The sequence below is a fragment of the Argopecten irradians genome, chromosome 13 (genome assembly GCF_041381155.1).
Source record: "Argopecten irradians isolate NY chromosome 13, Ai_NY, whole genome shotgun sequence".
NCBI classification, from domain to species: Eukaryota; Metazoa; Mollusca; class Bivalvia; order Pectinida; family Pectinidae; genus Argopecten; species Argopecten irradians.
Genome location: NC_091146.1, coordinates 9,718,439 through 9,746,088, shown reverse-complemented (window position 1 = coordinate 9,746,088; position 27,650 = coordinate 9,718,439). Strand labels below are relative to the sequence as shown.

At 35.9% G+C, this 27,650-nt stretch overlaps 1 pseudogene; it reads left to right on the top strand.

The window, feature by feature from the left end:
• Positions 1-219: 219 nt before the first annotated feature.
• LOC138305584 (uncharacterized) lies at positions 220-25,746 on the top strand (annotated as a pseudogene).
• Positions 25,747-27,650: the final 1,904 nt, after the last annotated feature.

The window sequence follows — 27,650 nt, the reverse complement described above, 5'->3', positions numbered from 1 at the left end:
TAGGTTGCGTTTCGCTATATGTTGCGTTCCGCTATTATGTATTCTATCAACCCGATCCGGAAGTTGTAAGAACCATGTACCCAGAATGCTTGTTGTTATTAAAAAATGGCTACCTGTTAGTATGCCTCGTGGTTATCTTTACCTCACAACAAATTGTCCTGTTAGACAATACTACGAACCCATCAACAGTAGCCAGTTCACGTGGATTCCACAACGGCCATGATTCTAATGAGATATGGACAGGCATTATCAGAAGATGATCTGATGGCCCGTTGCGGAACTCTGACAAGGCCATTCCGCTACGCCGGGAATGGAGAAGACTCAGAACAGCGGGATAGACCGGATGTGTATGGTTCTCAGTGCAGAGACACTAGAGCCGTGGTATTTGGGGGAGTGGTGGGGCCCAACCAAATACCGAGTGAGGACACAATGTAGATTGAGGAACATTAGCACTGACCAGTGCCCAGGGAGAGTATGGGCAGAAGCCTTTTAATTAGGCGCCGGCCCTGGCCAGTATACTAGAGAAAATGTTTCTGCAGCTGTGCGCGAGGATGTTGCCAGTGTGCCACGTACTGGATCTTTCTGGGAGTGTAAGGTACCATGAGACCGATATAGGCCATGGAGGCCTAAGGCAAAGGAAAGCTGGAACATATGAACGGGACAACAAATTGGAGGGATTATTTGGCACATTTTGTTATCATTGCAAGGCTTAAACCGATTGGAATGAAGAAGAAAAAGCGTTAGAATTAGCTGTATCATTAAGAGGAACAGCACAGAGCGTACTTAGTGATATGAGTGATGAAGATTCACAGAGTTATAACCAATTGGTTTCAGCACTGACTAGCACGATTTGAACCTGAAAACCAATCCAGAGGTATACAGGTACAACTTAAGACCCGAATCCGAAAGCGGAACGAGACACTTCCGGAACTATCGAATGAGGTTAAGAGGTTAGTGCGGATGGCCTAGCCCAACGGCATCCACGGATATCCGACAACATTTATGCCTGGATGGATTCATAGATAGCACATAATGATACTGAAATGGAGTGGGCCGTGCATCAAGGAAAAGTCAAGACGATGGAAGACGCGTCAGAATAGCGATCGAATATGAAGCTTGTTCAGCTCCGGCAGGAAAAAAAGAGGAAGTAATAACAAACATTGTCAGAGTACAGAAGGAGTACAAAGGAGCCTAAAATAATAATACACTTAAAAGTCAGTATCAACAAGGGAACGGGACAAGTCAGAGAGAAAATTTGGAAAGATGTGTCATCTGTTTTTATTGAAAGATGGAGGGCCATATCCAGAGAAATTGTCAACTATGAAAACCAGAGAGAATATGGCTAATACTCTAACAAGCATAAACTTGTCCGTCTGAAATAGAATACTGATTTGCGGGACTGTGGACAGGTAAGTTTCCACTCAGTGTTGAAAGGATTGAAGGTGTAATATACAATATGAACAGAATGCATAGACATCAAAGCCGGACATGGAAGAAACCATAAGACTAATTGTTGATTTTGAGTTTCGTACCTGATCAATAGGGTTTCAGAAGAGCCCTACTTCTTGAAGATATAGACTATTCCATTACGTGACACATTACATAAGCCCGTACCAAGGTGCATCATATATTGTGTTATGACAACCAGATGAAGAATGTTCGAACCCGATCCAGACGATAAAATTGATTGACGGGGTAGATGAGAAGTACTTGAAGTCGTAGCAACAGAGAGGTGACTTAGCAAATAAGAAATCGAACACAGAACTCAATGACAGCGAGCACATAGAGCACTCATTGTACCTACTGTTAAGATCACATCTCATAATCACAAGAACCAGAGCCTATTCGATCACTCTTATATGAAAGACTATCTTCAACTGCGCTGTATTATATCAACAACCCCCGTAACACCGTCCTATAGCCTTGGCAGGAGAAGTTTATGTGTACCGAGGAAACCACCACCTCGATTGTTTTACAAATTTTATCTAAGAGAAAAGAGCACTAATATAGAGTCGGGGTTTGAGGAATCCCAGAGTAAATATCTCTCTATACACCCATACATGGCATGGACTTGGTTTTTAGTTTCCCCGATTATCCCTTGGAGTGAGCCAACTGCGTCCGCAATAATGTATTCAACCAGATGAGAGAGACACAGGCATGACTAAGAAGTATCACAGGTTTCTATATCTCTCGTCTGGCCGAGATGAGGGGAAGTCACGTGACCACCAGAGCTTTGTGGTTAACATGCATAATAAAAAGACTAAAACAGATGCGGATTATATCGTTTTTGTTTACTACAGGCATTTGTAACAGCCACTCGACAGTTGGCGGAAATTCCTTGCCAATATATAATCAATAGAAACAATACAAAGTAAAGATGAGTTCCGTCACTGATGAATTCATATATCTGGGTTTTTCCTCGGTATGTGAAACTATAAATCGTTTTATATTAACTCTGTTGTATTAAAAACACCATTGGTGCAAAGCAGTTTGGTTTTACATCTTTTGCTTACGTTATGATTATCACACGCGTTACACAACATACACATAACCGTGGCAGTTATATTAACACGTATTTGTGACGCGGCGTCCGATTATCAAAACCGCTCTGTGTCAAGTGGAAGTGTGGACAAGACAGAGAGTTTCTTCAATTTTGGTGATCACCTATATGAGATTCTCACATAATCAGTACATGTCAATGAAATTACTTGAATACACGGATGTTTAACATAGTTCCATTTCATTATTATCCGGATTTTGGAAATTATTTCGAAATGTAGGTCGTGACGTGGGTTATCGTAGGAACATGTACAAACATCCGTAGTTCCACTACTTTCACAAACGATTTAACCTTGTCTCGATCATAAATGTTTAGAGCTTAAATAATTAATATTTGATTGTTTCAAACACTTTCAATTAAATATGAGAAATAACATATTACACGAATTGTAGAATGCAGCAATTTTAGGAATTCCGTTTCATTTAAATTTCTGAAATAAACAGCAAACGAAAGACCTTACTCTCGGCCGAATCACAGTAGATTAACGTCTAGCGACTTGTCAGTCCCCCGAGGTGTACCAAAAATGCATTTTGTCGAGGCTATGATCCTTTTTGGTTAAACTTATACAACTCGAATACTGAATGTTGTCCTTACATAACTTGCGCCCATGTTGCGTACCATCCCAAGATTTTAAGAAAAACTAATAGGAGGTAGATCTACATGTTGTAAGACGAACAACACATACTCCACGAACAGTTCACCATAGTTAAACTATGCTACGTTCATCAGTAATGTTCAAAACTGTACAATCTAACAGACATTGTATATATAATTATTAAACCGCAACGGAAAGCTTTGGTCTCGAAAGATGTACGTGTAATTAACAAAAAACAATGTTAACATTTACTACCTTTGTATTTTACTACCACGTAACATAGTATAGATGATGATCCAAACCAAGTTTAATATACATGAACAAGAAACATACGAACATACTTTTCAGTTACGGAAAACACACAAAAGTTTGCTGATTTGGACCATCATAAATTCAACCGCCGCGGCTCCAAATTGCGCGCGAAACATACTCAAACTATCTAGAAATAAAGATTGAGCGAAGCTTAGTGTGTTTGAAATCAATCGGGGTTTTATACAATCAATTCACTCACTGACATGTGTAAAAATTGGTACAGTATAATATTACACTCTTTTCCTGTGTGAATGCCATATTTTGCCGTATTTGTGGCGTGCGCACGTGTATGTATGTTCTGTGTGGGGGTGTGTCTGTTGACTATTTAGATAAAAAAAGATGATAATGATGATATAATATAGGGATAAAGGTAATATTTAGTGAAAAACAAATTTGAAGCATAAGATGATTATGATGAAGATGGGATGAAGAATGAGAAGATGTGAAAAAAAAATAAATATAAATACTATATTTTATTGTAGCAATCGTGAATAGCGAAACAAGTTATAACATACTATATGCAGAATACACACTGCGATGGCCCCCGAATGTAAGAAGCGCGAGGAATTTTTAGTATTGGGAGAAACCCGTATTGTCCCAGTGGGCGGGAAGGGGAAAGAAAAACCACGTGCTCGTGAATTTTGACCCCAAACCTTTTATCATATCCGTAGCTGTAGAACGAACCCCTAGCCGTGGATAGGTGAAAAGTCAGTGTGCTTAAACCACAACAACACACCTATCCACCCCCCAGGATGATGTGGAAAATTAGTATAATGAAGAGGCAAGAGAGATGAGGAGGATGATGATGATGATGATGATGATGGCAATCATGTAAATGAAGGTAATGATGATTATGTGAGAATGATGGAATGATGTATGAAAATAATGATATGAACGAAGTAATGATAAAAAGAGTATATATAAAAGTGGTGGATGGATTATGATATGAAAAATATGATAAGATGAAGATGAAGATGATGAGTGTTTTATGATGATGATGCTGTAGGTTTATGATTGGAATGATGTGAAGGTAGATTGTTACAATATTCTGTCTTTAATTATTATAAACCTAAAGCAAATTCGAAATGGCTCTGTGAAAATCAAAACAATTGCAAAAAGTTTCTCATAGAAATATAGATAAAACTTTCAATTTTGTTTTTCTATAATAAGATTTGTGCCAATATCAGGTTCCGAGCCAGTGGAAACATGGCATACATGTATGTTAAAAAAATGCATACCGTAAATGTTATGTATATCTATGTCATTTCCTATGGTGTCAATCCAACTGTATTGTAAATAAATAGTATATTAATTATCTATATTAGCCATATATAATTGTGCGACAGTATTTGCAACAATTTGGTTATCTCAATAGCAGCATTCGTCTTTGAGTTGTATTTTCGTGCATTCCGTGATATATAGGTGCGATACTGAAGCTATAGACCAAGTGCACAAGTCTTCTGAAGAGTAAAATAATATTTGTCAAAGAAAAGAAACTGTGTTTTAGTTTTCAACAATGTAATTAATATGGGAAGCATATAAACAATCTATACATTAATTAATACTAAAGTTAGGAAAAACACCGAACAACAAACAAAAAACACCTAAACATTGATGCGGCGCAGAAGTATCAATCAATTTATTTGTGTTGATAGCACGTATCAGCATATTCATACATGATTGCGTGCCAAGTCCCCAGACCTGTCTGAGATGAATACTCCACCACCGAGTAAACACTACACAAACATCCTTGTTTCCATCCAGAGTATACCATTAAAAAAGGATCGCTTATCCAGGTCTAATGGACACTGGGCAACATAGGAAAGAAATAAGGTCTAAAATCCACTACAGCTGTAAATGTCTATCATATTGCCTAGCAGTGAGATAACTGCCTTTCTCAGGTTAAGCAATTCCTAAGATTCAACACCTACAAAAAGACAATAGTTTTGTTTTTTATGAAACGATACAAGTTCTGCCACATATTAAAACATAAAGACTGAAATGTTAAAAAAAGTTCATACAGATCATATTTACTCATCATATATAATAATATTGGTGTATACCTTTCTCGTATTTAAACTACAGTCATCATTTGTTATAGTGTCTCGTTGGACACTAATCACACTATATTTAATATGGGTTAGTTGTTACCGAATTGATGTGATAAGAGTTATTTAAGGTTTAAAATACTGCTTTGTTCTTATCTATCTCATCAGATGAATGAATATGAGAACGTTGCTATATTTAACTAAAACCAACAAGCATCATAATGCATTGGGAACAACGTGTGTGATGTCGAAGTACAGTTTGGTCCGATAACTTAACATAATCTAGATTTGTATTTATTTTACCTATAATATATTCTTGCGTGAAATCCGAAATTCTTATCAAGGTCCAAGTTCACGAGCAAATGAAAGATATGAGAGTTCAACATAACTTCTTCTTGTTGGACCGTGACAACTCGGTTACAATTTTTGTGTTATATTTTCTATCATTTATAATAAAGACGAAAAGATCTTATTGGTTATAATGTAAAGTTTAAATGTGATACGTAGCAGATACGATTAATGTTGCCATTATACTTTAGAAATAAAATTCTTCAATTGTGAACTATCAATGATGACTATATTTAACAGTACACAGAACGATAGAACAATGTTGAAAAACAATTCGATTTGGTCTGAATCGGTTTGTTTCTATCAACAAACAGACATATGTCTCAGTTTTTATTCAGCTAACCTCGGATGATTCCGGGATGTAAGGTACGGGATATGCCGAAAAGCGACGAGTGGTTTACGTATATCAGTGTGGAAGCTCCCGAGTAGTACCGAATACAACATGAATTGAGACGTTGCATCGTGATGTAAGCATTCAAACTTTCTATGTTGACCGGTCAATCATTTCTCAGGCGCAAACATCAGAAATATTGGACATTGTTTACTATAAAATAATACTTAAGGATTAATTTTCTTCATCAGTCAATGTAAGCAACAAAAATGCGATTATCAATCCTTATATTTAGGTTTAACAATTCAAAATTTCCTCTGTTGAAAAAAGTCAAATTCTATGTATTCGGAATTAACACTATTATACAAATTTCAACATTGTATCAGTTATCGAACATGTATGTACACCCACGGAACAGCCGCCAATCAGTTCTCAACCAATTCAGTCCACCAAGGCAACACACAAATAACTCCCAAGAAATAGCTTCATTCTTGGATAATTTTTCTCGATTAAAACGGTGATTTTGGAATAAATGTTTTCATGCTGCAGTAGAATCTACGCATAGTCTGCCAGTGCAGAGTTGAATTGTGTGATCCGGTTGCTCGATTTAAGCAGGGGTCCGGTTTCAAAGAAAATGACGATTGGTGAAAATGCCGAACAGTTGGTTATTTCGATTTCAATGATTGTGGAATTTAACCTGAATGTTGTATTTCCGTCTGATAATTATAATTTGCAGTTGCATTTATATATTTATTAACTAAACAACCTAGTGTTAAACCCAACCCCTCTACGTGTGATCTGTGGTATGCGATGCAGTCAAATAACATGGTGCATTCGGGCCTCAATAAAATGTGTTAAATGTGGATTTAATCGCAGATCACTGGAAGAATTCTGTGTTACTCTTGAAAGTGTGATAACTTCATTGTCAACTGTAGTTTTTAGGATTAACATTCTAAATGAACTAAAGTAGAAAACATCGATTTTAAATGTTGGCGGTTTCCAACGACCCTCCGATCCATTGTACGTGGTGTTGGACACTCACAAGAGTCACGACATCGTTTCGTTGATAATGAACGGTAAACTAATGTCATTGAAATAAGCTTTTTTATATTATGAGTGCGTTATTTTCATGGAATCTAATCGTTTCTTTCTACACTCTGTGACCAGCCAAAGTTTACTAGCATTTCTAAAGAAGTGACGTGTACGTTATAACTATTACGGCAATATAAAACAAGAAGGCATCTGACTAGCCTTGTGCAATAGTTATGTATATGGAAATTAAATAGATTATGAGTGGTCCAATGGTTAGAAAATAAAAACACTTGGTCATGACCATGTAAGCGAATCATACTTAATAGCAATGTTTTCAGTTCAAACTGCATGGGGGGGAGGAACTTCAAGAAGTTTCAAAACGTGTTTATCAAGATGTGCATCCTTGGTTTTCGAGGGTCAACCCGACAAATAACAACACTTTGTTGGGACAAATGTCAGTATCCTTAAAATTATTCAGACACGTTCGCAGCATAAGTTCAAACAATAATTTCAAGCATGTGGCGCAGGAGTGGGTGTCCATCTCTGAATATCAGATCAACATAAATTATAAAAGACAGTTGGTCGACTCAGACTGACCATGAACAAGGATCAATTTCATGCAAGTATCAATCTAAATCAGCACCTGTGCATAAATTTAGAGAGGGTGTGGATTCAAGTTCAAGAATTTTAGAATATTTGACCCCCTTATCTTGATAGTTTGTGCAAGTTAATATAATGTCAATAACTTTGGTCACGCCATCAATCCCCAGCATGGTAGCAGGCCAAATATGATTACACTGGTACCTTTTGGAGATAGTTAGGAAGTCATACAAAGAATTTAGTCAATTTTACCCCTGTGGACCTTTGAAAGCATGTGGGGTCAAAGGTAATTAATTACTCACAACTTTGGTATCGCAATCATCCCGTCATACTACAGGCCAAATATGATACTCTTGGCCTTATGGTTTATTGAGAAGTCCATTCAAAGATTTTAGCCTATTATGACCCTTGTGATCTTGACGGTCAGGTCAAGGTCATTTTCATTTTAATAACTTTGGTAGCCCTGCATCCCCGCATGCTGCAGGCAAAATATGAGTACTCTGGGGCTTTATGGTTATTAAGGAGAAGTCATTCAAAGATTTTTAGCCTATTTGGACCCCTGTGACCTTGAAAGTAGGTCAAAGTCATTCATTTTTCACAACTTTGGTATATCAGTCATCCCAGCATGCAACAGGCCAAATATGAGTACTCTGGGCCATATGGTTTATTGAAAAGAAGACGTTCAAAGATTTCAGCCTATTTGACCACTGTGACCTTGAAAGTAAGGTCAAGGTCATTAATTTTCACAACTTTGGTAGCCATTCATCCTAGTATTCTACAGGCTAAATATGAGTACTCTGAGCTTTATGGTTATAGAGAAGAAGTGACGTTTTAATGAAAAGTTTACGCACGGCGCACGGCGACGGACGGTGCATGGTGACTATAGGTCACCCTGACCCTTCGGGACAGATGACCTATAAACATAATTGAAAATTTGTCAATACACACCACAGCCTTTTACGACCTGTTTGTACTTAATTCAAATTTACATCAGTATTTTTAATCTTATAATCACACTTCGAGGCCTAAGTTAGGGAAGTCAAATTGAAGGAAAAGGATTAACAATTTCTTTAAATTTGCCGCCAGTTTTGTTCTTGTTTGTTCTTCATCAAGCTCCTGCTTTGGATTGTGATGTGAGCTTTTGTTCTGAGAGAAAATGTTCTCGTTTCATGTTCATTGCGTTTGGCGAAAGTATAACCTGGAGTACAGTGTTCTTGTATCAAGAACATGTCGCCCAAGGACGACAATGCACATCACCTTTGAGCGAGTTTACTCCGGAGAGTTGAAACTCTTTGGAAGCCCAACTCGTCCAGTGTTCTTCAAAACAAAATTGTTGCAAATTTTAATTCTTAGTACAGACCTGATACAATTAGTATGATAAGTTGTGTATTATTGCAGATATAGTTGCCATGGTAACCATCCGAAAATGCAGAAATCAAGTTTTTGAACAAGAAAATAAATAACATTTTCCTCAGGTATATTACGGCAAAAAATAAAAGACTTCATTTTTTGAACATTTTTAATCGTTTGTTTTGATTATTTTTAACGTCCTATTAACAGCCAGGGTCATGTAAGGAACGGCCTCCCATGTATTGCAGTATGTGTGAAGTGCGAGTGTGCGTGTTTTGGGAGACTGCGGTATATTCATGTTGTGTGTCTTTCTTGTAAAGCGGAACCAAGCAACAAACCCCACCGGTCACATTATACCGACAACGGGCGAACCAGTCATCCCAATTCCCTGTATTCTGAGCGCTATAAGCAAGGATGCAAGGAACGACCACTTTATAGACTTTTAATAGACATCAAATTGCCTACTGTTTTTCCAACTCTGACCACACTACTCAGATACAATCCTGCGGTTTGACAGTGGACGTGTCCTGTTGGTGTTGTAATCTGAATAGTGATCTGTATTACGGTATAGTTTGTTTGTTTGTTTTTTTACGTCCTATTAACAGTCAGGGTCATGTTAATGACGGCAATTCCTATGTATGTTAGTGTAAGCGTTGTGTGCATGAGTGCGAGATGCGTGTTTTTGGGAGGCTGCGGTATGTATGTGATGTGTGTCTTCTTGTATAGTGTGCAAAAACTCGTCCTGCCCATTTTATAGTGCTAAACGGTACTGTATTGACACTATATACTTTAGTATTCCAGTTTTGGTTACACGTTAAAGTGTTGTTTTTGTAATTGTTATTTATCAACTTTTGAAACATATCTTGTACATGACTATACAGATATTTACACTTACATTTCTTAACCGTACACCACACCCAATACTATAAAGACATACACGGATGTGTTAGTTGGGAGGGGAAAAAATCAGAAAAGAAAAATAACAGGGAGATGAGAGAGCCGAAGAGTGATGGAGTGATAGAGACAAGACGAAGGAGAGACGCAGAGAGAAGGGTAGTGAGAAATGATAGAGAGAAATAAAAAGAATGAGAAAGTGGGTGTGTTTAGACATGAGATGGGTAGTAGGTAGTTAATCAAGAGCTTCAACACCTCTGTATTGGCGATAGATACTAGAAGATCTAGAGAATGAGGATGTACAGTTTTATATCGAGCCAATAATTTAAAATGGAAATTATATCTATGCATGCTATTATTGATAACACGCACTCTATGCAACAACTTATCTCTCAACACAACCGGCATACATGGGATGCCTGTCTGCCTTACATGTCCCGTCGCTGGATTTATATAGGACCGTTAATTAATATATACAAAAAAACAAATTAATATTTCATGGTAATGTTTGCGTAAGTGATTCTATTAATATATCGCTTTAATGTGATGCTATTTTCCTAGCTTTTTGTCTTTCTCAAAATTGTTTTTTTTGTTCTTCTGAGTAGTTATGAGGCTTTTAAACGAATTGACCGAAACAAAAGGACCATTAATGAAGACATGTCATTCTATGAATAATACAGTTTAATTACTAGCTGAATTTCAGTTGTTGTCAGCTTTTATGGAAATGGTAGTTGGAGGGAATATAGACCAAAAATAAAAGATTGGTTGATTGAAACCCAAAAGGAATTAATAAAATATCAATGTAGAGCTGTAGTAAACAATCTATAAAGTGATTTTCGTTTCTTCTTTCACATTCACCTTAATTATATTAGTTTTTGTTTTATTTTCAGAATTACATAAAATGATCAATAAAGCAATTTGATTAAAATACCAGAACGTATATTATCAATTAGTATTTTATAAAATGTTTCCGATTCAAATCCCATTTAAGAGCCAATAATCCAGGTTAAACCTTTGAAAATGGGCCAATCAGCATTTACACCTGCCAGCAGAACTATTGACAGTTGAATTTCAAGGGGACGAAATAGTTTGAAAACTGCCAGAAATAATTTTCGTTTATAGTAATCATTTGCGTGCCGAAAAAGTACAAAACAAAAGCTAATTGTAATATGTCACACTGTGGTACCGAAAACGTAACATTTTCAATTGGCATAGCGAGGTGTAGAGAATGCATTCGTATCTGAAGTTCACATTTGTATAGTCACCTATCGATCCTGCTCAAGTCTACATGTCTATCGCTCTTCTATTAGTTCATCATCCATCAATTATTTTTTCAAGTGAGATGGGAAAGGATATTTTCTATTTTTTAAAAACAAATTACTAATTTGAATATGACTTCCTCCTCAGAATCTATTAATGTTGATGTTAACTTAGTTATATAAACTGGATGATCAAACGATTTTCCTTAAACTCTGTAATGCACCTCTATAACTAAAACAACGTTCATAATTGAAGTAGAGTAACTATTATTGGAATTTCGAAACAACCTTTTCCTGCCATAAAAATCTTTAAGATTTTAGAGAGTATACAAGGGAAAGCAAGTGATCTGTAACTGTATCCAGTACCTCATATGTTGGTTACTTAATTCCACTGTACTTCATCTGAAATTAGGAAAAAGTACACGACCGAGCCTGTTTAAACCCACGGAAATTTTTTTTAACTTTTTCTCCATGTCTACATAAACATGTTACTAAGATATATTCAATAATCACAAAATATTACTATAAATCACTATTACTATATCTCGAGTATAGAATTTTAATAATTTGTTAGCAATCATAATGAGAGAATTCCTTACGCGGTAGTTTACACTGTTTGTCAATACAAAGTTATTGTTTTTCATCCCCCCGATAAAAATTAATAAATACGGTACTTATCATCATATGCTGAATTGATGACCTATAAAAGATCGTATATTTTTTATACATTACATGATAAACATATCTTAGACGAAGTAAAGTTGGTGTTTACACCAGGCCTGGGGGGAACTTTATCAGTGAATTATCAGCTACATAATTATTAACGTAGCTGTTCAAAACTTAAACTTTGTACTTGGCGTTATTTGGACCTAAGGAGTAAGAATGAGTTACAGGCTAAACAAAGCGGACTGAGGACAGATTTAAACAAAATCCAAACTTACAGTCGTTAGTAAGTATATTTGCAACACACTTACAAATTTTATTCAATGGGGGATTAATTGCAGCTATAAAGTAAATTTATTGCCAAGCAATACTTATAAAACCTGATCATAAGAAGCATTCTTCCATTTGTAAAAGATACAGCAGGTGGATTATCCACAGTTAAGGGAATCAAATGTAGTAGCTGTTTTCCCACTCTGATTTGACCAGACTCAGTTACAAACACATGCGTGTTGACAGTGGACCGTGGCGTGAGTTTTGTAATCTTATAGATCTGTTAACGGTATAGATCTGTTTGTTTTGTCTTATTTGTTTGATAATTTTAACGTTCCTACTATTAACATTCCAGGGGTACTTGTAATGACGGCTATCCCTATGAATGTTTGTGTATGCGTGTTGTGAAGTGCGAGATGGCGTGTTTTGGGCAGGCTGCAGTTTGTTTTGTGTTACATGTGTCTTCTTGTTATATAGGAACTGTTTGCCCTTTGTTTTATAGTTCTTGATACGGTAACTGTAGCTTGACACTAGATACTTATATTCAGTTTTGTCTAATCGAGTATATGTTTTTTGTACATTGTTTTTTATCAACTTTGTGTAACTATATGTGACATGACAAACAGAGATACATTCATTCATTTCACGTACTCCAACACTACACAATACTTAAAAACTTACATGTAGATATCGATGGGGAAAAAACAGAACAAGAATAAACCGGAGAGAGAGGAGCGAGAGATGAAAGAGAGAGGAGTGAGATTGAGAGGAGTTATAAAAAGTAAGTGAGAGGGGTAGTAGACACGAGAGGTAGTAAGAAGAGCTGCATGCCACAGTATGCGGAAGATCTGAAGAACGCGGAAGTTATATCGGCAAAAAAAATAAATAAAATGAATATATTCTATGATTATTATAGAAACACGCACCTCGCTACAACATTAACACTCAACAAATCCCTGCGCATACATGGTAGGCCTGTCCTTACATGAACCATAGCTGTTTAATAGGACGTTATATTAATCAAAACAAACAAATCCAAATGATATATTTTAGGGTAATGTGGATATGCATTAAAAAACGTTAAAAAGTTATGCTATATTTTCCAATCCTTTGTTTTCTTTCTCAAATTTATTAATTTTGTTCTTCTGAGTATTATGAGGCTTTTAAAGAATTGACAAAATAATGTCCCATTAATGGTAGACATGTCATTCTATAAAATAGACAGTGTACTTATTTAACTAGCTGAATTTCGGTGTCAGCTTTGGATGGAAAATGGAGTCTGGAGAATATATAGACCAAAAAATAAAAGAATTTGTTGTTTGTAACCCAATTAAGGAGATTAATAAAATATCAAGTAGTGCTGTGAAAACAATCTAAAATGATTTTTTTACTTCTTTACATTCCTTATGGAATACTTAGTTTATGTGTTATTTTTCAGAATATACAATAAAAATGTACATAATCAAAGCATATTTCTGATTTCATATACAGACAGCCTCCTTATATCATTATATATTATAAAATGTTCACGACAACATCCCCCAATAAGAACGCCATAACCAGGAAACCTTTTTGAAAATTGGCCAATCAGATTTACACTGCCAGCAGACAATCGTGAACAGTGAGAATTACAAGGGGGACGAAATAGTTTTAAAACTGCCTAAAATAAATTTTTCGTATAGTAGTAGTCATGTTCTGCCCAAAAGTACAACAAAGCTCAATGTATATATGCACACTGGGACGAAACGTCATTTTCAATTGGCATCAGCGTGGTTGAGTAGAGAAAGCTTTTCTGATCTGAAGATTACTTTGGTATAGTCCCAAGTCTGAACCTTGCTCAAGTCTCAATGATATCATGTCTTTAGTTCATACATCCTATCAATTTATGTTTCAAGTGATATGAGAATGATATTTTCTATTATCAGAAGTACATAGTTGAATAAATACTCTTCCTCCTTTCAGAATCGTATAATGCTCTGATGTTATCTAAGAAATAAACTGTAACGACAAAACATTTCCTTATACCTCTGTAATGCACTCATTTTACTAATTCATAGTTCAAATAATGTAAAGGAATTTTTTATAGAATTTCTGAAACACCTTTTTCCTGCCTTAAAAATCTGTTAGTTTTTAGGAGATATATCAATGTTGAAAGAGTGAATCTGGAACTGTAGCCAGACTCAATATTTGGACTTAATTCCACTGTGTAAGATTCATCTGAGAAATCTTGGAAAAAGTTCACGACGACCGAGCCTGTTAAAAAACGGATACATTTTCCTCCAGTGTCTATCCTTTCCGGTTTCTAATATATATCAAATAACCACAAAATTTTTCAGATAATTCCAATAATAATATCTCCTGATAAGGAATTTTTAACAATTTTGTTTTGAAACTAATTGTTGAGAATCCGTACGCGGATTCACTGTATTCATTACAAGGGATTGTATTTATATAACCCGATTAAATTTAAAAAATAGTGACAGTCCAATGCTGAAGTGAATGACCTAAAATTGATGTATTCTTTTTATACATACTGATTATACAATATTCTTGCCTAGGAAATGGTTTTACACCGCTGACGTTAATCTATGATAGAATTGGATACTCAGCGTTAGCTGAGTAACGAATTGATCCAAAAAATTAAAACTGTTGTACGGGGTCGTTATTTTGACTAAGCGTATACAAGTGTTTAACAGGCTAAAACAAATCGTGGACTGTGAATTGACATATAATTAAACAATCCAAACTCATTACAGTTCTGTGATTATTATATTATCAATACATACAAGGATCTATTATATACGGAATGGGTGAGTTTTTATGGGGGGGGGGGTGGGGAAGCAGTATAAAGAAAAATTTTTGCCATAATCATTACTTATTAATCCTGATCAAAGATCATCGTCTATGTGAAAAGGCTAAATCAGTGTTTTCCACGAAGTAGGCCTCAATTGAAGAGCTGTTTTCCACACTATGAGCTACCTACTCACAGATACAAACTGCGGTTGACAGTGGACGTGGCGTAGTGTTTTGTAATCTGATAGATCTGTAACGGTATTGTTTGTGTTTGTTTGTTTATTTGCTTTTATTATTTTTATCGTCTCTAATTAACAGCCCAGCGTGACATGTTAAAGGACGGCCACCACGGTAATGGAAATCGTGAAAGCATTTTTGGAGTGCGAGTTGGACAGTTGTTTTGGGAGGACAGCGGTATTGATTCGTGGTTTGTTTGTCTTTCTTGTTTAGTGTGAACTGTTTGCCCTTTTTATAGTGTTTTATAACGTTTTGATTATATTGGCACTATATTCTTTATAGATCATGTTTTGTCTAACGATGGAGATGTTTTTTATAGTAGCTTATTATACATTGATAACACACGAACAAATTTCATGACAACACGTACGCTCACCTTGATAATATAAAACATAACGGAGAGATGACGAAAAACAAAAAACAAACAGAAAAGCAAAAAGGAGAGAGGAGAGTGTATAAAAAGAGAGATGGGGGGGGGTGGGGGTTTTGGTAATAAGAGTAGCGTCAATACAATAGGAGATCTCACGAAATAGAAGTTTATATCTAAATAAAAAATCTAATAACCATAAACAACCCAAAATATTAATTATAATAGTATTCATCTATGACTATTATTATTTAGGAATATTTTCTAATGGAGTATTGATCATTAAAAAGTCTAAAGTTTAGCTATTTTTTACGTCTTTATCAAAATTTATTATTTAATTACTGAGAGACTTTATGTAGATCATCTACATTATATAACCTATACGGTGATTATGATTATCGAGAATGTCAATTGTCAGCTTTTGATGGAAATGGATGGATGGGAATATAGACCAAAAATAAAAGTTTGTTGATTGAAACAAAAAAGGAAATTAATAAAATATCAAGCAGAGCTGTGAAACAATCTAAAAAGAGTTCGTACTTCTTTACACTCCCTTAGAAATATTAGTTTTTGTTTTATTTTCAGAATTACTAGATCAAATACAATAAGCAATCTGATAAAATTGTATCCTTGCTCTTATCACTATGTTTGATAAAATGTTCTGACATTATCCCATTAAGAGCCATAACCAGTAACCTTTAAAATGGCCATCAGATTACACTGCCAATTTTTTAGCAGAAACTTGACAGTGAATTTCAAAATAGTTTGAAAACGTGCCAAAAATAATTTTCGTATAGTAGTCATTTCGCCCAAAAAAGTACAACAAAGCTAATTGTATATGTAATACTGGGACCGAAACGGCATTTTCAATTGGGATATAGTGAGGTGTAGAGAATGCATGTCGATCTGAAGTTCACTTTGTATCGATAGTCCCATCGATCCTGCTCAAGTCTCATGATATCATTCTTTAGTTCATCATCCATTAATATTTTTTTAAGTGAGATGAGTATGATATTGTCTTACTCCTAATATATGCAAGTAGAATTTTCAAGGGAAAGTACAATGTATGATCAGAATTACAAAGTTGAATATTCTACAAACTTCAGAATCTATAATGTTGATGTACTAATTTAAAATGTTTAAGTTAATAAACTGAAATTGACAAAACATTTTTTTCCTTATACTCAGTAATGCACTCTTTTTTTAGACTAATAAAAGTGATATGAACTGTAGCCAGGCTCAATATTGGACTTAATTCCACTGTAGAGAAGATTATCTGAAATTAGGAAAAAAGTCAAGACGAGCCTGTTTTAAAACGGATTACTTTTTCTCCGTGTGTACCTTTTTCAGGTATATATATATATATATATATACAATAATCACAAAATTCTCTAATTCCAATGTCATATCTCTCTGGTTTAGAATTAAAAAAAAAATTGTTTGAAACTTTTGTGATTCACAATACAGTTTGGCAAACACATTTTTGTTTTTGTTTTCATACCCCGATAAAATAAAAAATTAGTGACATCAATGCTTAAGTGATGACCTATAAAAGGTTGTATTTTTTTAATGGTCATCTGACCCGAAAATGGACGCAGACGTTATCAGGTGATTTATACTATTAATGTCGACTGATCATGTTTCGTACGGTGTCGTCGTGACTAAGCGCCGTGAAACAGCCGTGCGGACCGTGAAGCCGTTTAAACAACCAAACTTACAGTCGTGAGTAACATTTCACACATTTTGAAATTTTCTCAAGTTCAGTACCAGTGCGATTTTGAAACTTGCATAAATTATCAAGACATGGAAAAGACTAAATCAGTGTTGTTATTTTTCGGAACAGCTGCTTGAACTTTGAAATCCAATACATGGCCGCCACAGTGGACGTGCCATCTTGAAAATCTTTCTGAACTTTTGTTCAAGTTTACTTGTTGATTTTTTAACGTCCTGCATTAAACTTGGTCATGAAGGAAGATCCTGACATATGCAATGTGAAGATGTTTGTAAAGTGTTGTTATTTTTCGGGTCGATCCGAAAACGTGTTGTTATGGCCCCTTTTTATATGTTATACCATCTTGAAAACACTATATTTGAATTCTTCTCAAGTTTACCGGTGCGATTTGGCTGAAATTTGACATGATAAACTGACATGGTCTCATTCAAAGTGTTGTATTTTTACACGGAGAGAGGTCGATCGAAATCAAAAAACAAGATGGCCGCCAAGGAGAGCCGAGAGAGAGAGTAATAAAACGACATTTTGGTAGAACTTAATTCTCAATAAAGCGTTCACAAGAAATAGGAAGTTATTTGGCTACAAATAACCAATAACAAAAAAAGTATCCTTACATGGTTCCTGACTAAAGTGTTGAATTATTTTTAAGGAGTTGAATAAAAAGTTAAATGGCCGCCACAGCCTTTCTCATCTTTATTTAATACTGAGAACTTAGGTAGAATCTCATTTGATAAAACTTCTTCTCAAGTCATCTAAACAGGTGTCATTTGGCTGAAACTTGCATGGAAATGATCCTGACATGGTTAGACCAAAAATAAAAGTGTTGTTATTTTTCGGAATCGATCCGAAATCCAAGAGAGCTGTGAAACGCTAAAGAGTTCGCCATCTTGACAAAACCCATTTTGAAGTCTTCTCAAGTTTTTACGGGTGCGATTTGGCTGACAACTTTTGCAATCTGATGAAATTGATCCTGACACTATGGTCCTGATAAAGTGTTGTGACAACATCCCATTAAGAGGATCATATCCGAAATCCAAGATGGCCGCCACAGCAGCCATCTTGAAAGTGACAAAATTTTGAACTTCCAAAATAATTTCTACCAGTGCGATTTGGCTGAAACTTGCATGAAATGATTGTATATGCAAAATGGTTCCCCGACAAATGTTGTTAATTTTTTATAGCGAGTCGATTCCAAAATTTGATCCTGAGATTCACTTTGGCCGCCCCAGCCGCCATCTGTTGAAAATATCACATTTTATCATCCAAAATATTCTTTTTTAAGTGAGATGAGTATGGTGCGATTTGGCTAATATATGCAAATTTAATTTCAAGGAAATAGTATGTGAAATGATCCTGCTCTTCATGGTGTTGATTAATAAAGTATTGTTACTGATCAAAACAATCTTATTGTAATGCCTATAAAATTTTTTCTTGTATGTATTTTTTTAATAAATAATGTTTGAAACTTTTGTGATTCACAAAGTTGGCAAACACATTTTTGTTTTCATACCCCGATTAAAAAGTCAGAAATAGTGACATTGTGCTTAAGGCCCTTTAAAAGGTGTATTTTTTTTATACATACAGATAAACATATCCTGCGAGAAATGGTTTACACCGCTGACGTTATCAGATGATTTATACTACTTAATGATAACGACTGATCAAAATTAAACTTTGTACGGGGCGTTATTTGACTAGGAGTAACATTGTGTAACAGGCTGAAAAAGCGGACAGAAGTGAGACCGGTTTTCTTCGTTTTATATAAAAGAGTCAATATAAACTACCTTTCCTGAACAAAGCATTAAGGTTTCTTAAAAAAGCATTTTATAACATAAGAATATAACCCGGTCGTTTTGAAAATAATCATTGTATTTCATTCCAATCAAATTGCTCATAAGGTTTACTTGTTAGTGATTTAAAATAACTTTTGCGACTCTTACTAAACATTATCGGATTCTTCCGTTTTTTTTTCATTTTCCATTTATATGGTCATCTGACGTTGTTGAAAAGGAGTAAATCGTTATTTCATATAATTGTAGCCTGCTTTCCGAGGGGAAGAGGCCGACCGGGGGGCCCCAAAAAAAGGGAGAAATTTTCTTTAATTTTGCGCAATTAAAAATCATACTCCTCATTTTCATTCTAATTGGATGGATTTCATTCCATATTTGAATGTGGAAAAATCATTGGGGATAAGACACTTATTTTGTTATATTAATTGGGAAATGCTTGCGTCTGAACTTTAGGGGCTGAGATGGTGGGGCCCAAAAGGGGAATATGTTTCTTAATTTTCTGTTCTTGAAATACTAGCTCTCCTTTCTCCTCTTGATGAATTGAAACATTCATTTGGGAAGGCCGCATTTCATATTTATTATAAATAGTGCCTCTGGTCCCGACCCTAGATGTTGAGGGGTGTGCTTCTCGATCTCAATTCGATTTCTTCATTCAGAACTTGTATAGTACATCAATTTACAATAGAATTTCGTCTCAGTATACATATACCAGTTAGTTCTTGGTGTGTATTTTTGGAGTGATGAATTTCGTAGACACGAAAATAATCACCGACATCTTTTTACAAACAATTTCGTCGCCTTTAAGTATCATTCAATGATTTTGGCAGCAGCAATTCGATTGGCCATTTACAAAATGTCACCTCAACATGACCCTTAATGGGGAGTTATCAGATCCTCTAATGCAACGCAGTGATAATAAGGATCTGTATGAAAAGGTAAATTATACCATAATAAACGATGTTGGCATCAATAGATTTGATTTTTACAATCTATATATCAGACGTTCATCTCTACATTCTGTACCATTCTGGTTTTGCTGATACGACTATAGATTCATCGAACTAATTGTTTGTCAATGTGACGTCATTTTTTGTCAACGTCATCGATAATCAATTGACGTCAGTATGTCCTGCTCTGACCGCAGCTACGTGTATGTAAAGCAAAAGCTTAGTAACTGATAATACGAATGGCTATGTAGAAAAAAAAATTAAATGTCACATTACGAACGCATAATCAATATATCTAAATGCGTATGTGATTTTCCCCGAGAAGCGCATATTTTTGTTCCTTGATTTTGTTTTTTCCCCGTCATCTTCATTTACCATAAGAGAAGGACCGGTTTGATAGTTAGATAATGTATATCAAAATTATACTGTATACTTTTGACGGCGGGCAGCATTCGATCCGGATTTGATTTTGGTAATTATGTTATAACAAATGTCATTTTTAGGAAAGCAGTGTGTGCATAAACACTACGCACGAAAAATAAACAAACATTTTTTACCGGAAGTCCCCTAAAGATCATCGGGCACGGGACATGGTAGGAAGAAACCTGCACATTGAGACCTGAATTTTCTTAATTATTTTGGCATATTCAAAAGGTGTGACTTGTGCCGTTACTAATGCAATGACAAAAATCTATACGTTATATTTATATTTGCAAAAATTTGCGGTTTTACGCTTTTTGGTTTGTATTACTTTACCACACTATCAACAGTCAGGGTCATGTAAGGACGTGCCAGATTTTCCGTGGGAGGAAAGTCGAGTACCCGAAGAAAAACCACCAACCAACGTGTCAGTACCTGGCATGCTTCAGTGATATAGCACTATAAAAAGGGCAGGCAGCTGTTCCACTATACAAGAAGACACAACATGAATATATACCGCAGTCTTCCCAAACTCGCACCTAGCACAAACAAACACGCAACACACCACATACATGGGAGGGGCCGTCCTTACATGACCATAGCTGTTAATATGACGTTAAATTAATCAAACACAAACAAACAAGCAACTGCCCAACATGGTGATTCGAACCCGCATCCCAGAGGTAAAGGGCTTGTGGTAAATATCTCGGTACATCTTAACAACTTGGCCAACGCGGCCCCAAAATTATAATAAAACATTTTGTAGACACAGTAAATGATATGAAAAATTCTATGCTATTTTTGACTTTCCTTGTATATTACTATGGTCAGAATTTTCACTATTTTAACTTTCAAACGACACAAATTAAATTTTCCTGCCTTTTCCTGCTTCCACCTCTCTCTTTTTTCTTTCTTCTTCCGCTCTCGCATTTCGCCCCTTCCCCCCTTTCGCTTTAATTTATTTTCTCTCATCGCCCTTTTTCTCTCTATCTTTCTGTATTTTCTCTCCATCCCCCTCTCTCTATGTTGCTATTTACTCTTACTCCCCCTCCTCTCTATCTCGCTTCTCCTCTCTTTCTCTCTATCTCTGTCCTATCTCAGATGCTTCCTGTTAGAAACAATGAGTACTTGTTGATTAATATAAGACCATATACGTATGCTATATTTACCATTGTCACAATTGGGACCATATATGCATAGGAGTCGAATTTTGGCTTTTTTTAATTTTCGCGATGTAGCTTTAAAAGGTATGATGTCAACTATCACTCCCTTATTCGTGGGTGGAATTTCCGCGATCAGTTATTTCCGCAACATTACGAAAATAAATCATTGCCGCAAAAACTACCCGCATACGCTCAGATGTTAAATATATCTTATCTTTTAGACTAAGATCATTCAAAACACTATTTTACTGTTGTAGAAAACCATCCGTGGTACAAGTGTTTTTATAACAGACGATAATGATTGTCCTAAACATCCGGGTTCTCCGATAGTATCGGTATGTGTCACGTGTGGTACCACTCTCTGCGTATGCGTGGAATGTATGACGGACGAGCTCGCACAGAAACACGTGTTTCATAAAATGCGGGAAGTTGCAACAACATGAAATCAAAACTAAAACCGAAAGAAGCCGAATACCGTCGATTTGCTTCGAGTTTGAATCGGATATAAATGAGATGCTGAAACTACAAACACAGCAAGAAGATGATCAGAAGGAAAGAGTAAAGCTAATCGATAAACAAAAGGAGAAGAAATCATCGACGCTGTTACCAAGATGGCCGATAGTCTAAAATCTCAATACGAGGCCGAGACACAAAATAATATGTGTTCAACTGCAACGAGGTATCGACAAAGTGTTAGAGAAACTAGAAAAAGTTAAACAGCACAGTGACAATGTAAAACGTGTTATTGATGAGCAAAAAACGACATCACAGTGATAAACGATTCACAAAAACTAGAAGATACAGACGGGACACGGGATCCGCTTCCTAAATTAGAGACCATCGATTTTACTCCAGGGAAGGTGAATGATAGACAGTTGAAACTGATGTTTGGGGGGACTGCCGTCGAAATGGAGGAACTAGCTTCATTACAGGGAGCTCAGATGGCAACAGGTATGTCCCTGTCAACTTACAAAGGGTCCGATTTTCTCGGTAATGTCATCCGCCAAGGGAGAGAACTGGTCCCGGTTACGTCATTTCAACACTCAACATCTAGGACTGTTACTCAGATTTGTTGTAGTTGTCTAGGTAAATCTTTGATAAAGTGTCGCGATCAATGGGAGGTAACTCTTACAGATAAACACGGACACAAAGAGAAAACTGTGAAATTCAACTCCGCTGTTGGTGGTATGACTATTGTTAATGACGACACACTATTTATATGTGGACGTGGTGATAGAGATATTAAACAGGTCACACTGTCGACTGGGAAGGTCACATCACTGTTCTCTACTGGGAATTTGTACCCGCTGTCCATCTGCATGTCACCTTGTGGTGACCTCTACTTAACACTGATGGATCAGTCAGATTTCTACAACGTCACTGCCGACAGTGAGAGAGTATTGGTCCGATACTCTGCCCAGGGACAGGAGAAAGGGCGCGCTCGACATGACGGACGAGGAGATGTCCTGTTTACCCGTCCTTGGAGAGTGAGGACCAATGGTGGCGTTGTTGGGGTGATTAATGGTACAGACAAGGACAACAGTCACCTGGATCTACTGAATTCAGACCTGACGTTAAGGTTACGGTATCTAGGTAACGACAAGGTCGTGTCGGGGGAGGAGAAGTTTGATACTACAAACTACAAACCGGATACGGATTATGGCATCACCGACTTCATCTTCGACTCACTAGGAAATATCATTATATGTGAGGCCTACAGTAGGAGTGTCCAGCTGTTGTCCAGAGACTGTGTCCCCATGACTACCATACTACCGACACAGGATTATGTACCGTGGGCCATCACCATAACGACAGATGATGAGGTGTGGCTGGGGTTTAAGGATGGAACTGTGAAGGTGTACAAGGTATGTTGTATTTTTATGATAAAAATATTAAATACGTACATGTTTTTATATTCTCTTATTTAATAAAATATTGATGTGATGTCAGCTATTATTCTTTCTGTACGTTGTAACTCCCAGATAATGGAACAGGTACCTGTTATGTCATATATGCTACATTTTACTGTGTTATGTGTGACTGTTATATATTACAGTTACTTATAAGACAATAAAAGGTAATTTATGGAAGACTTTTACAAGACGGGTGAGAAGATCTCCGGGCATAATACCATAATTATTTTAACGTACAACCCAAACAGGAATATTCCACTATTTTTAATCCAAAAAACTAAACAAAACTCAAAAGAGAATCTAATCCCCTTTTGACGCAAAATTAAATGCATCCACAAAATTACAGCATTAACTCTGCTTTCTGAAAATTTCCTGTTTCTGCACACCATTTTGACACTAAATTTCCAAATCATCATGTTTTACACTTATTTTGATGTTGTGTCAACAACATTTCATAATCAGTTTCCGGAGATTTTTCGCCTGAATTACATAGGCCCTTTGCTGAGCGAATTTGCACATGGTATATTGGTACATGTATGCATAATAATTTTTGGATTTTCCCCGATAAATTCATGAAGGTCGCTATATTGTCCCTAGAGGTCGTAATTTCTACATCCTCCAATTTCCAATGAAAGCTCTGGGGGCATCGACTGTTTTGAACAGGCCTGGAAATCACTTCTATATCATTTTAGTCTGACCCTTTCTAACAAACGCATGAATCGGTCTTTTTTCCTGTCATTTCTTTGCCACATCAGAAATATTGGAAACAAATAAATTGAGGTAGAATCAGTCGTTTTTGTAATATATGTCACTAAAATCACCTTTTTGTATAGCTTAAATTGAAAAAGTAATGCCACCCTATCACTGCCGCTGAACATGGTGAAAGTGAATTTACAGATAATAAGGATACATTACGTTCATGAATGCTTTTCATTGTACAGGCAAAGGTAATTTTATGGTGTAGAGTAACCTGAGCCCATAGACAAAATCTGGCTTATATCAGAAATAAGTGTATGTTATAACACAAAGAGTTGCTATATTTTAAGTTAGAGATAAGCCTCAAACTGTGCAATACGAGGGAGCGAGAACAGATCTCGGCCATCACGGGGCCAATCTGATTAAAATACAGATCCTTATCATCGCTATGTTCGATAAGAGGATCTAACAACATCCCAATAAGGGTCACTTTCTGGTGACTTTAGAAATGGCAAATCAAATTGCTATCTCCAAAATCTTGGAAGCGGATTTCAGGGAACGACATAGTTTGAAAAAGGTGTCAGAATTATTTCAATGTACAATTGTATGTAGTCATCTCGCCAAATAGCACAACAAAGCAAAATGGATATGTATTCTGGGACGAAATGACGTTTCCAATTGATGTAGCAAGGCGAGAAAATGCATTTGATCTGAATTACACGTGGTATAAAGGTCATCCGAACATGACCTCTAATGGGATGTTGTCATATCCTCTATTGAAAGGAGTGGTTATAAGGATCTGTATTTAAATCAGATTGTGACGGACTCACTCCCACATAATGTACAGTTTTCGGCTTATCTACAGTATATTGTTTAAAGGATAAGTATTAGATGAATAGAAAAGATAAGATTGAATATATTGTTTATACGCTTGCATGTACTGATTAAAGCAACCATTCAGGTCTACATCGTATTAGTAATTATATTTTCAAACTGATTGAGTAAATGATTGTAAACCGTATAAATTGAAGTTCCGTATTTCAAAGGTACTTTCTGGATATCAATTCTTTGAATACAGAATCTGAAAAAACAAGTACATTATCTGTAGGCTGCTGATACGCAACATTGAATAAGAAATAAGTAAAGTGAATCCCAAGGGCAACGTATTATCTCAATAATTCACAGTAACTTTTGCTAGTAAAAATAAGATAAAAGGTTTCCGAAGGGCAACGTTTTAATAATCCACAGTAACTTTATAGTAAATCCAGGTTTTGTATTTATATATTCCCTGTTACTCTATTATTGTTTCTCATTATTAAAATGGTTTGTTTTTCACTTTAGTACACGTGAATCAGGCAGAGGAGACCGGGGTTAACATCACGTGACCCGACGATACCTGGTGTAGCTATATTTACTTTACTTGGAACATGGAGAACGATATTAAATACTTTTATTGAACGATATAAACAGTTTGTATTATTATGGATTCTTTGCTGGAACTTTGAACCTGCTGATGAAACACGTGTGTGCTGCTCATGTGGATTTATTAAACCACACCACACATATCAGATGCTACATAGTAGGAACGTGTCATAGAGATAGTTTGTATTTCGCGGGCTCAACGTCTCCACACAAGTACGTGTGCGCATGTTAGAACAGCGACAGCCGTAGTATACATTATCTTGCATGCAAACTGCATCACAACCCAGAATGATATATGTTATAAAAATATTTGATCCATCTCATTACACTAGTTTTACTTCAGGTTTTACGCACGTAGGGCTGTGTCTCCAGAGATATTCTTTACCTGTCCGCGGTATGTGTAACACACGTAAAGGTGCGAGATATGTGTGAGAGCTATGTGCATGCTTCGAATTAAATGGTGGTGTAGTTTTGCAGCTCACATATATTGTACCAGGATTGTACTGTTTTAGAAGTTTAAGAAGCCCCTATTGGACATTTTATATTTAGCACAGTTTTCTCTAAATGCAAATGTTGTGTTCTATATATGTAAAGTTTTTTGGGACCATGGCCGAGGAAAATACAGGATAATAGATACATTTAATTTGTCGGAGGTCATCTTACGCGAGGTAGACCACGTACGCACTATGTACAGAACGTGTTGACCCCAAATGACAAGTCCAAGATGTAAGTACTTTTTGCTTAGGACAAATAGACCACAGATAAATATTGCCACAAACAAAATACACATATATTAGTTATATCGTATATAGTAGTGTATATTGGTACATTATGCATAATGATTTTTGTATTTCATGATAAATCCATAAAGTATCGCTAAGAACATTGTTTAATAGGTCGTAAATTTCTTTGGGCATCCTCCAATTTCCAATGAAAGCTCTGGGGGCATCGAATGTTTTGAAGGCCTGGAAATGAAGTTAAACAGCTGTATATTATACTTTAGCCTGACCCTTTTCTACCAAGCATGAATCGGTCCTTTTTCCTTTTTGAGTTATCATTTTTTTGCCACATCAGAAAAATTGTGGAAACTAATTAAATTGAGGTAGAAGATTGTGAGACGTTTTTGTAATATATGTCACTAAAATCACCTTTTTGTATAGCTTAAATTGAAAAAGTAATTTTCACCCCATCACTACCGCTGAACTTGGGTGATAAGTATGGACATTGTGAATTTACAGATAATAAGGATTACATTACGTTCATGATATGGGCTTTTCATTGTACAGGCAAAAGGTAATTATGTGTAGAGGTAAATGATCAGAGCCCATAGAAAATATCTAGCTTATATACACGTTAAGTGATATTATAAACAAAGAGTTGCTATGTTTTTTAAGTTATGAGATTTAAGCGCTAAAACTGTGCAATTACGATGGGGAGCGAGAACAGGTTATTTTGCGGATCGGGCCAATCACGGGGCCAATCGTGATTTCGAAAATTACAGATCCTTTAATCAATCTTCGCTATGTTCGAAAGAGAGGATTTACAATATCCCATAAGGGTCATTTGGTCACTGGTGACTTTGGATATAGAATGTGTAAAATCAAATTTCTGCCTCCAGAACGATTGGAAATAATACTTGAAGTGAATTTCATGGAACGACATTTAGTTTGAAAAAGAACCCTTATTTATGTCATGAATTATTTCAACATGTGTAGTCATCTCGCCAAAAATGATGCATTTCGCAAAGCAATAGATGGAACTATGTAATAAATCTGGGACGAAAAATGGCGTTTCCAATTGATGAAAATGCATCTTCTATCAATGTTGTGAAGGTCCTTATGAAGGAGTAGGTAACAATATAGGATGTCCATCTATATTTTAATCAGATTGTTTATGGTCTCTTGTCAT